The sequence below is a fragment of the Gossypium arboreum genome, chromosome 7, assembly GCF_025698485.1.
Source record: "Gossypium arboreum isolate Shixiya-1 chromosome 7, ASM2569848v2, whole genome shotgun sequence".
Taxonomy (NCBI): Eukaryota; Viridiplantae; Streptophyta; class Magnoliopsida; order Malvales; family Malvaceae; genus Gossypium; species Gossypium arboreum.
Genome location: NC_069076.1, coordinates 69386271 through 69396904, shown reverse-complemented (window position 1 = coordinate 69396904; position 10634 = coordinate 69386271).

Sequence of the window (10634 nt, the reverse complement as noted above, 5' to 3'; positions counted from 1 at the left end):
TCTCTAAACAGATGTTTAATCAAAATAATAACTATTAATTATATTTTGAAAGGGTAAATTATAAAAATAATCATTTAATTATTAGTATATTTCTGTTTTGGTCACATATGTTTAAAATTTTATTGACTTATTTACAAATTTAGCCTTCTAAAGTTTACAAATTCTATTAATTTTTTTAACTCTAAAAATTCAACAAATTTAACAACCAACTTTACAAATTCTTTCGATTTAGTCTTGATTCTTAAAAAATTGAAATTGAAAAACTATAAAAATAAAAAATATTTAAAAGTTCATTTTTCGATAAAAATTATTTAAGATTCTATAAAATAATACAAAATTATAAATGAATGAATACCTATTTTTCTTTTTCTAACATGAAATTTATCTATTAAAATATTATTTTATAAATAAATTACTTTTTTTAATCACAAAAAAAACTTAAACCATATTCAAAATTTCCTTTCCTTTTAGTTTTATTTAATAAGCAATAATTTATTTATTATATGTCTAGTCTTATTCCTTAGTCCTCGCCAAATTTGTTGAGCATTGGGCATCTTCTTCGCTCACAACCACTAGCATTAATAACACTTATTTTAAATTCCTCAATTTTCACATCCTTCGTCATTGCGCCATCCAACTAGGAATCAGTTGTGAAGCTATTGGCATGATCTTCCACCCACTAGGTCTCCAAGACTTCATTCTTACTTATATATCCCTAATTGTACCTGGCCGTAGGCTGTAGTATTTGACCCAATTTGAACATGGTGATTGTTAATATTGAAAAAAGAAAAAAAAAAGGTGAATCCACTTAAGTATTCTTTGTAATAGCATGGTTTCAATGGAATCAGAAATAGTGAGTCAATTTTTAGTATTTAATTTAATAAAAATGGTCACATGATTTGGTTAAGAAATGTTAACGTTTAGATAATTAACTAAGTAAAAAGGACTAAATTATAAAAGTTGTAAAAATTAGTTGTGTTAAAAAGCCATGGAAATGAAAACTAATGAACTTAAATGAAAATTAGCCACATTTGCTTATGGGTGGACAGTTATGACTAGATTATTAAGTAAATTTTTAGTTAATTAAAAGGTAAAAGGGTAAGTGAGTAATTAAATCATAAAGGAAAAGATGGACAAAATAATCGTCTTCTTCTTCAATTTCTTCCATCACCGAAAAACACTACGGTTATGCATGCTTGAGGTTTGGCCAAGGTTTATAGGTGTGCATATAAGTGAAATTTTATTTCGTTTTATGTTTTTAGGTTCGTGTTTGCGTAATTTAGCTAACCCAATGGTTAGTTTGTGAAATTTTTGAAAGTTGTAGAACATGCCATGATTGAAATTTGAATGATTTGATGTTAGTCGATAAATTTATGATCTTGATGGTGGTTTTAGACTATTTTGTAAAACAGCTTTGAATGGTTTCATAATTAAAGGCTAAATTGTTTTAATGTGGAAATTTTCATGGGCTAGAGATAAATATTATGTTATTTAGGGTCTATTTTAATTAAGGTAGAAAGTTTAGGGATTTACGGTTAAATCAAATAAAATATAAAAGTTTAGGTTAAATGTGTATAATAGTATAAAAGAGCTAATTACATGAATTTAATTATTGTTTTAAATGCTTGAATTAGTTAATTGAATTAACTATTATAATTAGATCAAGAAGCAAGTCCATTGACCGCTAATCGAGGAAAAGAGAAGATTGTCAAATAGGTGTTATTGTATATTTGTAGTTATCAGATCTCGGTAAGTTCTTATTATATCATAAGTTTTGTTAAATTCCTAAATAATTATTTTGCCTTAATATTGTTAATGTTAGTAATTGTTGAATGTTAATGGTTGAGAATTAATAATGAAATGGAGTTGTATTGGAAATAGTGTATTGGATTTTGAGTCTAGCAGGCTTTGTGCCGATGTATGGAATCGGGCCTTGAGCTTAGTAGGCTTTGTGCCGGTGTTGTAATACCCAAAAATTTTAAGAATTTAATTGTGAGACTCTGCAGTAATTAGATTTTTGTATCTCTGGTTTTGTGCTCTGTTTTTTTGTTTAAATTCTCGGGTTCGAGTTGCATCGTTAAAAGTTTTATTCTTTTAGAACAATCTCTGTCCATACGGTATATGGGTAAAGGTAGTTCTGTAAGAACCTATGACAAGAATGAGCCTACTAGTTTTCTCATTAAGCATCTATTTGTATTCTGTCTGGTCTCCAGTTTGAATCTCACTGTATGTGTTAAGAGAATTTTTGCTAGTTGTTGGAGGTATGCTAGTGGTTAAGACAAAATTTATTAAAATTTGGTTAACGTCTATATCTTTTCTTCTTCTTTCTTGTTTTTTTCCCTTTTTTTTATTTATTTTACTTCTTTGATTTCTTCTCATCGAGTGTACTTAACACGTGATTATCAGAAATTAGTGAGATCTCTACGTTACTGAAAGACTTCTATATAAGTTCTATCAGAATCCTTCGACTTCTGCGAGGTTTGGTTAGATTTCTATTATGATGTTAAGTTGGGAATTATCGAATTGCTTTACTTAAAATCTCTGTTAACTAGTCATTTTGTTCCCTTAGGCGTGAGTACAGAGGGAGGTGACCCTTCGCGTGTTGTGCCGACTTAGCACGGTATAATCGTAGGTAAGTGTTAATCGTTGAAGTTCCCTCGTGTCGATTTATTCGATATAATTGACTTTGTATTAATGTTGTGTTAATTAGTCATTTAGACAAATGATTGATTGCTGAATGGATAATTAGGTTTCAGGTAATCTTCGTAATGTTTCTGTCAAAGCGAAACCAGGTGCGTATCGAAAACCTTAGTTTTTGCAAGTTTCGATCACCGAAAAATGATGGCTATCAACGTCACACTGCCATGTGCACAAGCATGTCACACGGTCGTGTAGTAGGCCATGTGGTAAGCCGTGTAACTTACTGTTCATCGATTTGGGGGCACACGAGTAAAGGATATGGGCGTGTGTCTAAGCCATGTGTGGCCATACTAGTGCAGGGTTCACACAGGAAACAGAAACTGGCATGTGTCAAGGCTTTGTAACTCACTGTTTATATTTTAGAACCATACAGGTAAGGCACATAGGCGTGTGGTCAGGCTGTGTGGCATGTTAGCCCGAAACCTATTTTCGAGGCCGAAAGTGTTTCTTAACACTGATAATGGTATTATTCAATGTATGAATTATTGAATTTGATCCTGTGAGAACTGATTAATACTCTGAGATTGAACTATGAGCAACTTAACTATACGAAAACTATAATGCTTATTCTAATGTTCATTTGATTGGGAAATGAGTTAGAATGATTGAATACATGATACAGGTATTTGTGTTTTGCATTGGCATGGGTGGGGATATTGTGAAGGAGGAAGAAATCTATTCTGAAATCATAGCTACACCACGATGAGTATAAATCTGATTCTGGTGCTTATCGCATACTGAACTAGTAGCTAAGCTGCATTTCTGTAAAAGTGTCAACAAACACTTTAAGGTGTGTAGGATTGGTTAGGCATTGAATGTCCTTAATGGTGTGTTGGGATGGCCGAAGACGGTGTGTAGAGAATGGGGATAGGAATATTGTATCTGAATCTGATCTGTATCGTGTATGAATTGAAATTGTATATATATATATGTAACTGTTCTACTCTGAATCTGAACTGAAATTTCTTTTGTATCGAACTGAATCTCTGAATTTAGAACTACTTTATAAATGAGCATTAATTGAATAAATTTCTTTTACACACTCAGTTGGTGCCGTGGGAGCTCAGTCGAACTATTAGCTTTCTTAAAATGTTTCAATAGGAGTTTCGTAACTATAATAGTATGACTTTAGAAGATTATATTACTCAACTAATCTTGTGTTAAATTTTATGTGAATCATGGTTTATTATTATTATTATTATGCCTTGCATAGTTTTTGAGTATTCATAATGTAACCTTCTAAGCTTGGGCTGGACTTCTAGGCTGGGTCTAAGGTGTTACATTTAGTTGTATCAGAGCCCAGTTATTCAACACTCGAACTATGTTTGGGCTCATAATGTGTGACAAAAGTAGCTTAGTGATAATTAGTATCTAAATTAATATAAAAACACTGATACTTTAGTGAACGACTGAGCCTCTGACCTTGACCTTGTAAGTATTTCTATTCTGTTATAAAGATTGTAATACCTAAACTGCTGTTAGCGAAATATTTTGATGTGAACTGGTGAAATCATCCTGTTGGGTGTTTGAACTAATCTGTGTACTCTGACATTGTAGTTAGATTGCCAAAATGAGTTCGCACGATAATCATGGATGTGGTATGCGGGGGTGTCGAAGACGCCGAGAAGGAGCCCGAATAGAGTCATCCTCTATGGATAGTATGCCTAATCTGGAGACCAGCGAGACTGTTGGTCTGTGACGGAGTCCCAAACTCTGACGGCTGGGGACGACACACTGTCTTAAGCTATGATTCGAGCACTGAAGAAGGTCGTAGGGACCCATTTGGGATCGGGAAACTGAGGGTCGGTTACTGAACGAATCCGGTCGAATGGGGCTGAATTATTTAGGGGCGTCATTGGAGTCGCTCCTATTGTTGTTGAATATTGGCTCGAGGCTACCGAGCATATTATGATAGATTTTGACTATACCACTACTCAAAAATTGAGGGTGCTGTGTCCCTACTTCGGGACAAAGCTTATTAGTGGTGGTTGACAATTGAACAATGTGCTCAGCCTGAACAAGTTAATTAAGATTATTTCAAGAACGCCTTCCAGCGTAAGTATATGGGGGTGAGTTATGTTGAGGCTCATCAACGCGAGTTTATGAGCCTAGTTCAGGGTGACCAATCTGTAACACCTCACACCCGTGCCATACCCCGGACGGCATACGAGGCATTACTAAACTTTAACACATATACACGATTATTTTCGAGTCATCAAGACTTGATCAAATTTAAAACTTTTCTAACCTTATTTAAACTCCTTAATGTGGGCCTACAAGGCCTCATACTCTCATTGGAAACCATTTGAAACCAACTCGAGTCCTTAAAATGACTTAAAAAAATAACCCCTGAAATAGGGCACATGCCTATGTGGAAGGGCAACACGCCCGTGTGGTCATTATAACATTGTCGTGCTGATGGCCCGTGTGACACACACAACCTAAGCATCTAGGGACACGCCCGTATCCTATACCCGTGTGAATTAAATTTTAAATTCGAACCTACAGGGGTTTTCACATGGCCTGACACATACCCGTGTCCCTCACACGGCCATGACACACCCATGTCCTAGCCCGTGTCTAAAAACCTTGACATTCTGTTTCTGACGTCAGCATCTAATAAGGGGCACACGGTTAAGGCACACGCTGTGGCTAGAGGCCGTGTCCTCTACACGGTTGAGACATACTACCGTATCTCTGCCCGTGTGTTTACTACCATGCATACTGACTTGTAAAATTTACGTGCAGGGGACACACGGCCAAGTAACACGCCTATGGGGCTGACCGTGTGTCACATACGGCCTAGGCACATGCCTATTTGTCTATCTATGTAGACAGTATAAGGCTATCTACGAAGCCCTTTACCATCCTGAAACACAATTTAACACAAAAAAACATAACAAAGCCTAATCTAACACCAAACAACATAACAAAGCCTAACTTAGTATGATTTCTCAACCAAACAACCATCGCTAAGGCCCATACAAATTTCATATATCCAACCATGCCAACAATTTCACATTCATGAAAGAATATCTTGCTTTTATATATAAACTTTCAATATTAGCCATTTTCCATGGCCTTATACAAAATGAATCAAATGCTAAAGTAAGCCAACACAATGGCCAATTAACGCTGACACAAAACTTAAAGCCAAGATCCTATACATGTCATAATCAAAATAAAAGATCTAACTATACCAAGTGCTTCAATAGATAGTATGTTCGATGCCTCTAATGTCCGTTGATCCACGAGCTAATTAGGCAGCACTATAAGAAAACGGAAAGAAACGGGGTAAGCATAAAGCTTAGTAAGTTGCATGTAATAAATATAACAACAACTTTACCATTCATCATCATGCTCATAGTACTAAAGTAGGCATAAGCACAACTTACTCATCATTATCCAATATAATTCACATAGCTTACATCGAGCTCGCATCTCATACATTTCAAATAGGTACCTCTACCACTCATAACATGGTTATACTTTTCTTGTTTAACTTAAACTATAACTCTCATCGTTGAACCATTTGGAATGCTATCTGATATTCACTACGCCTCAAACATAGGGTATAATACCAATGCCATGTCTCAGACATGGTATTACACTGGCTCATCCATCAAGTTGATGCCATGTCCCAGACATGGTCTTACATTGACTATCAAAATCGAGGCCGACGCCATGTGTCAGGCATGGTCTTACACTAGCTCTCATATATCCGTGCCGATGTCATATCCCAGACATGGTCTTACACTGACACCTCTATATGTGTCAATGCCATGTCCTAGATAAGTCTTACACTGGCACACAAATAACCCGAATTTCATGGCACGAATATCCGATTTAGTTTCTAAGGTTCAAACAGGAGTTCTACTATCTCAATATTCATCATAAATAATCATTTCCACAACTAAGAAATTCATACTATATCAATTCAAACATATATAATAACAATGTAGTTGTATTATTTACATACAACTTACCTCGGTATACAAAAGTAGGCAGCTAGTTTAAACTACTTCACTATTTTAGTCTTCCCTTGGTCTAAGTCCGGATTCTATCTTTCTTGGTCTAAAATGATAAAAATTCACTCATTTAATCACCATTTCAATAAAAACATCAGCAATATATAGTTTGGAAAAATTGACCATTTTGCCTTTAGACTTCACAAAAATTACAATTTTTCCCTTGGGCTCGCAAATCAATTTTTATCGAATTTCTTCAAATCTTAACCTAGCTGAACAATTTTCACTCTAACAGTGACCCAAAATTCCCATTATTTCACAACATTACTATCCATTTTACAAACTTTACAAAATGGTCCTATTAGGGTTTTCATGAGAAGTTCTTTTACAAAAGTTGTTTACAACACAACTAAGATTCATTTTCTTTCATAAAAAAATCAAAAAACATCATAAATCCTTTCATGAAAAATCCCTAGACTATCATTTATTTTGCAAAATAGTCCCCCTATTAGCTAGCTCATGCTACAAGGGTCCTAAAAGTACAAAAATTATCAAAAATAAGCATCTAATCACTTACTTGCAAGAGGATAACCTAGCTGAAATTTTAAAGCTCCAAAACCTTTCCCTTTGCTAAAAATTTCGGTGATGGTGAAGAGGATGAGAAGATGATATCATCTTCCTTTTATTTTATTTCAATTTTAATCAATTTAGCTACCTACTCATCTAATATTGACAATTTGACCTCCCTTGTCTCCTATGGTCGGTCATGCCTCTCTAAAGGGTCTATTTGCTCTTTAAAGACCTCTAATTATGATTCTCTAGCTATGTGGTACATCTATCAAGTAAAATAGAACTTTCACCCCTTATGTAATTTAGTCCTTTTTCAAAATTAAGCTCATAAATACTAAAATTACCCCACTAAATTTTTCATGCACTAATATAATCATGCTAACACTAAAATAATAATAAAATAATTTATTTTACTTTGGATTTGTGGTCTTGAAATCACTGTTCCGACTAAGCCCAAAATCGGACTGTTACATAACCTGTGGCTGAATATGAAACTGGGTTTTTGTGACTGAATAGGTATGCACAGACTTTGATAGCGTCTGACTACAATAAGTGTGTGAGGTTCGAGGAAAGGTTGAGATATGATTTGCGGGTTCTGATAGCTCCTTAGAGGGAGTGAGTTTTTGTGGTCCTAGTTGACAAAGCAAAGATAGTAGAAGAAGTGAAGCGCATTGAGCATGAGCAGCTTGTTCGTGAGAAAGATTGGAATAAGGCTAAGAGAGATTCGGGTCCATTTGGTTTTGGACAGCGTCTTAAGAAGTGTGCGAGATTTGATAAACTCCCGAGGGCCGAGACTCCAGCTGTAGTGACTGGGATTCAGTTGTACAGTGATTGTGGGAAGCACCATCTGAGCGAGTGCTAGAGGAAGTTAGGAGCATGCCTCCGTTATGGTTCGATAGGGCATCAAGTTAGGGATTGCCCCCGTCGACCTGATTCAATGACAGTTGTGACACAGGTTCCGGTTCCAAATTCTGTTAAGCCTCCAAGAGAGGTTCAGCAACCATTTAGAGATCGTGGTATTGATAGGGGTGGTAATGGATCCGAAAGAAGATAGAGAGCACCTAGTAGAGGTGCATGTCAAGCTAAGGCTCATTAGCCGACTCTAGTTTATACAGCGAGACACTGCGAGGAGAACGATGATGCTAATGTCATTACATGTACCTTCTTTATTCATTCTATTTTTTATTACGCTTTTATTGATATTGGCTCTACTCATTCGTACATAGCTAGTGATGTTTCTGTAAATCTAGATTTAACAGTTGAGAATACTACTAGAGAGTTTTTTGTGATTAGTCCTTTGGGTCAGTTAATTCGAGTTGATAGGGTATACAGTTGGGTAACCCTAGAGCTCTAGGGTATGGTATTTCTAACTAATTTAATGGAATTACCCTTCAATGAGTTTGATTTAATTTTGGGAATATATTGGCTCGTCGAGTATCAAGTTAGTTTAGACTGTACAACCAAGAGGGTTACTCTAAGATCGAATGAGAATGATGAGGTGGTCATGGTTAGTGAGCGTCGAGATTACCTTTCCATTGTAATCTCCGCTCTTGTAAAAAATAAGTTAGCTCGAAAATAGTACAAGGCATACCTTGCTTACATATCCGATTTTGTTCCCGTAAAACTTTCGGTGGGAGATATCCATATCGCAAGGGAGTTCTCGGATGGTTTTCCCGAGGAATTTCCTAGAATACCTCCAGACAGAGAGTTGGAGTTTGAAATTGATCTGTTACCAGGTACTACTCTGGTGTCCATTGTACTTTACTGCATGGCACCGAAAAACTGACCGAGCTAAAAGTGTAGCTTCAAGAAATCTTTGATAGGGGATTCATTCGAATGAGTGTGTCTCCATAGGGAGCACCAGTACTGCTTGTTAAGAAAAAAAGATGGGCCAATGAGAATGTACATAGATTATAGGCAGTTGAACAAGTTGACAATCAAGAATAAGTACCCATTACCAAGGATTGACGATCTGTTCGACTAGTTTCGAGAAGCATCCATCTTCTCTAAAATCGATCTATGCTATGGTTACCATCAGCTCAAGGTCAAAGAGTCTAATGTGTACAAAACGACCTTCAGGACTCGTTACAGACATACGACTTCCTAGTAATGCCTTTCGGTTTAGCGAATACCCTAGCGGTATTTATGGATTTAATAAATTGGGTGTTCTAACCATACTTGGATCAATTTGCAGTGGTTTTTATTGATGATATCCTGATCTACTCCAAAATTGAAACTGAGCATGATGACCATTTTCTCATTGTACTTCAGAGACTCTGAGAAAAACAGTTGCATGCTAAGTTTAGTAAGTGCGAGTTTGGTTGTAGGAAGTCAATTTTCTGGGTTATGTAGTGACATTGGAGGAGATCTGAGTCGATCCCAAGAAGATAGAAGTTATTGTTGAGTGGAAACAACCGAAAAATATATCTGAGCTTCGTAGCTTCTTAGGTTTGGCTGGTTACTACCGAAGGTTCGTCGAAGGATTTTCTCTGATTGCGTCAACTTTGATGAAACTACTATGTAAGAATGCTCTATTTATGTGGTCTGAGACACAACATGCGAGTTTCGATAAGTTTAAGTTCGTTCTAACATAGGCTCTTGTTTAGGTTCAACCAGAATCGAGTTGGGAGTTTGTGGTATACAATGATACTTCACATATCAGGTTAGAGTGTGTGCTTATGCAAGACGATAAGGTGGTCGCTTATGTGTCGCGACAGCATAAGACATATGAAGGTAACTACCCTACATACGATCTTGAGTTAGCTGCGGTTGTGTTTACTCTGAAAATCTAGAGACAGTATTTGTATGGTGAAAGGTGTATTAGGTACATCGATCATAAGAGTCTCAAATATTTATTAACCTAAAAAGAGTTAAATCTTCGGCAGCACCGATGGGTTGAGTTACTTAAAGATTATGATTGCATGATAGAATACCATCCAGGTAAGGCCAATGTAGTAACTGATGCCCTTAGCCGTAGAGCGATGACTGATCTTAAAGCGATATTAACTCGTCTGAGTTTGGTTGAAGATGGAGGTTTGTTGGCTGAATTACAAGTAAAGTCAATTTAGGTGGAGTAGATTAGAGCTAAACAGTTGAGTACGAGTCATTAGTTTAGATATTACAACATGTTGGTTCAAACGGGACTTTCGATTTTAGCCTAAATAGCGATAATATGCTATGCTTCAAAGGTCAGAGTTGTGTACCCAATGACAAGGAGTTAAGGTATTCGATCCTACAAAAGGCACATAATGGTCCCTATGTTATGCATCCTAATAGGAATAAAATGTACTGGGTCTGAGAGCTCTATTAGTGGCCTGGATTGAAACGGGAGATAGTCACTTTTGTGTCCCACTGTTTAACGTGTCAAAAGGTTAAGGCGGAACATCAGTTTCCATC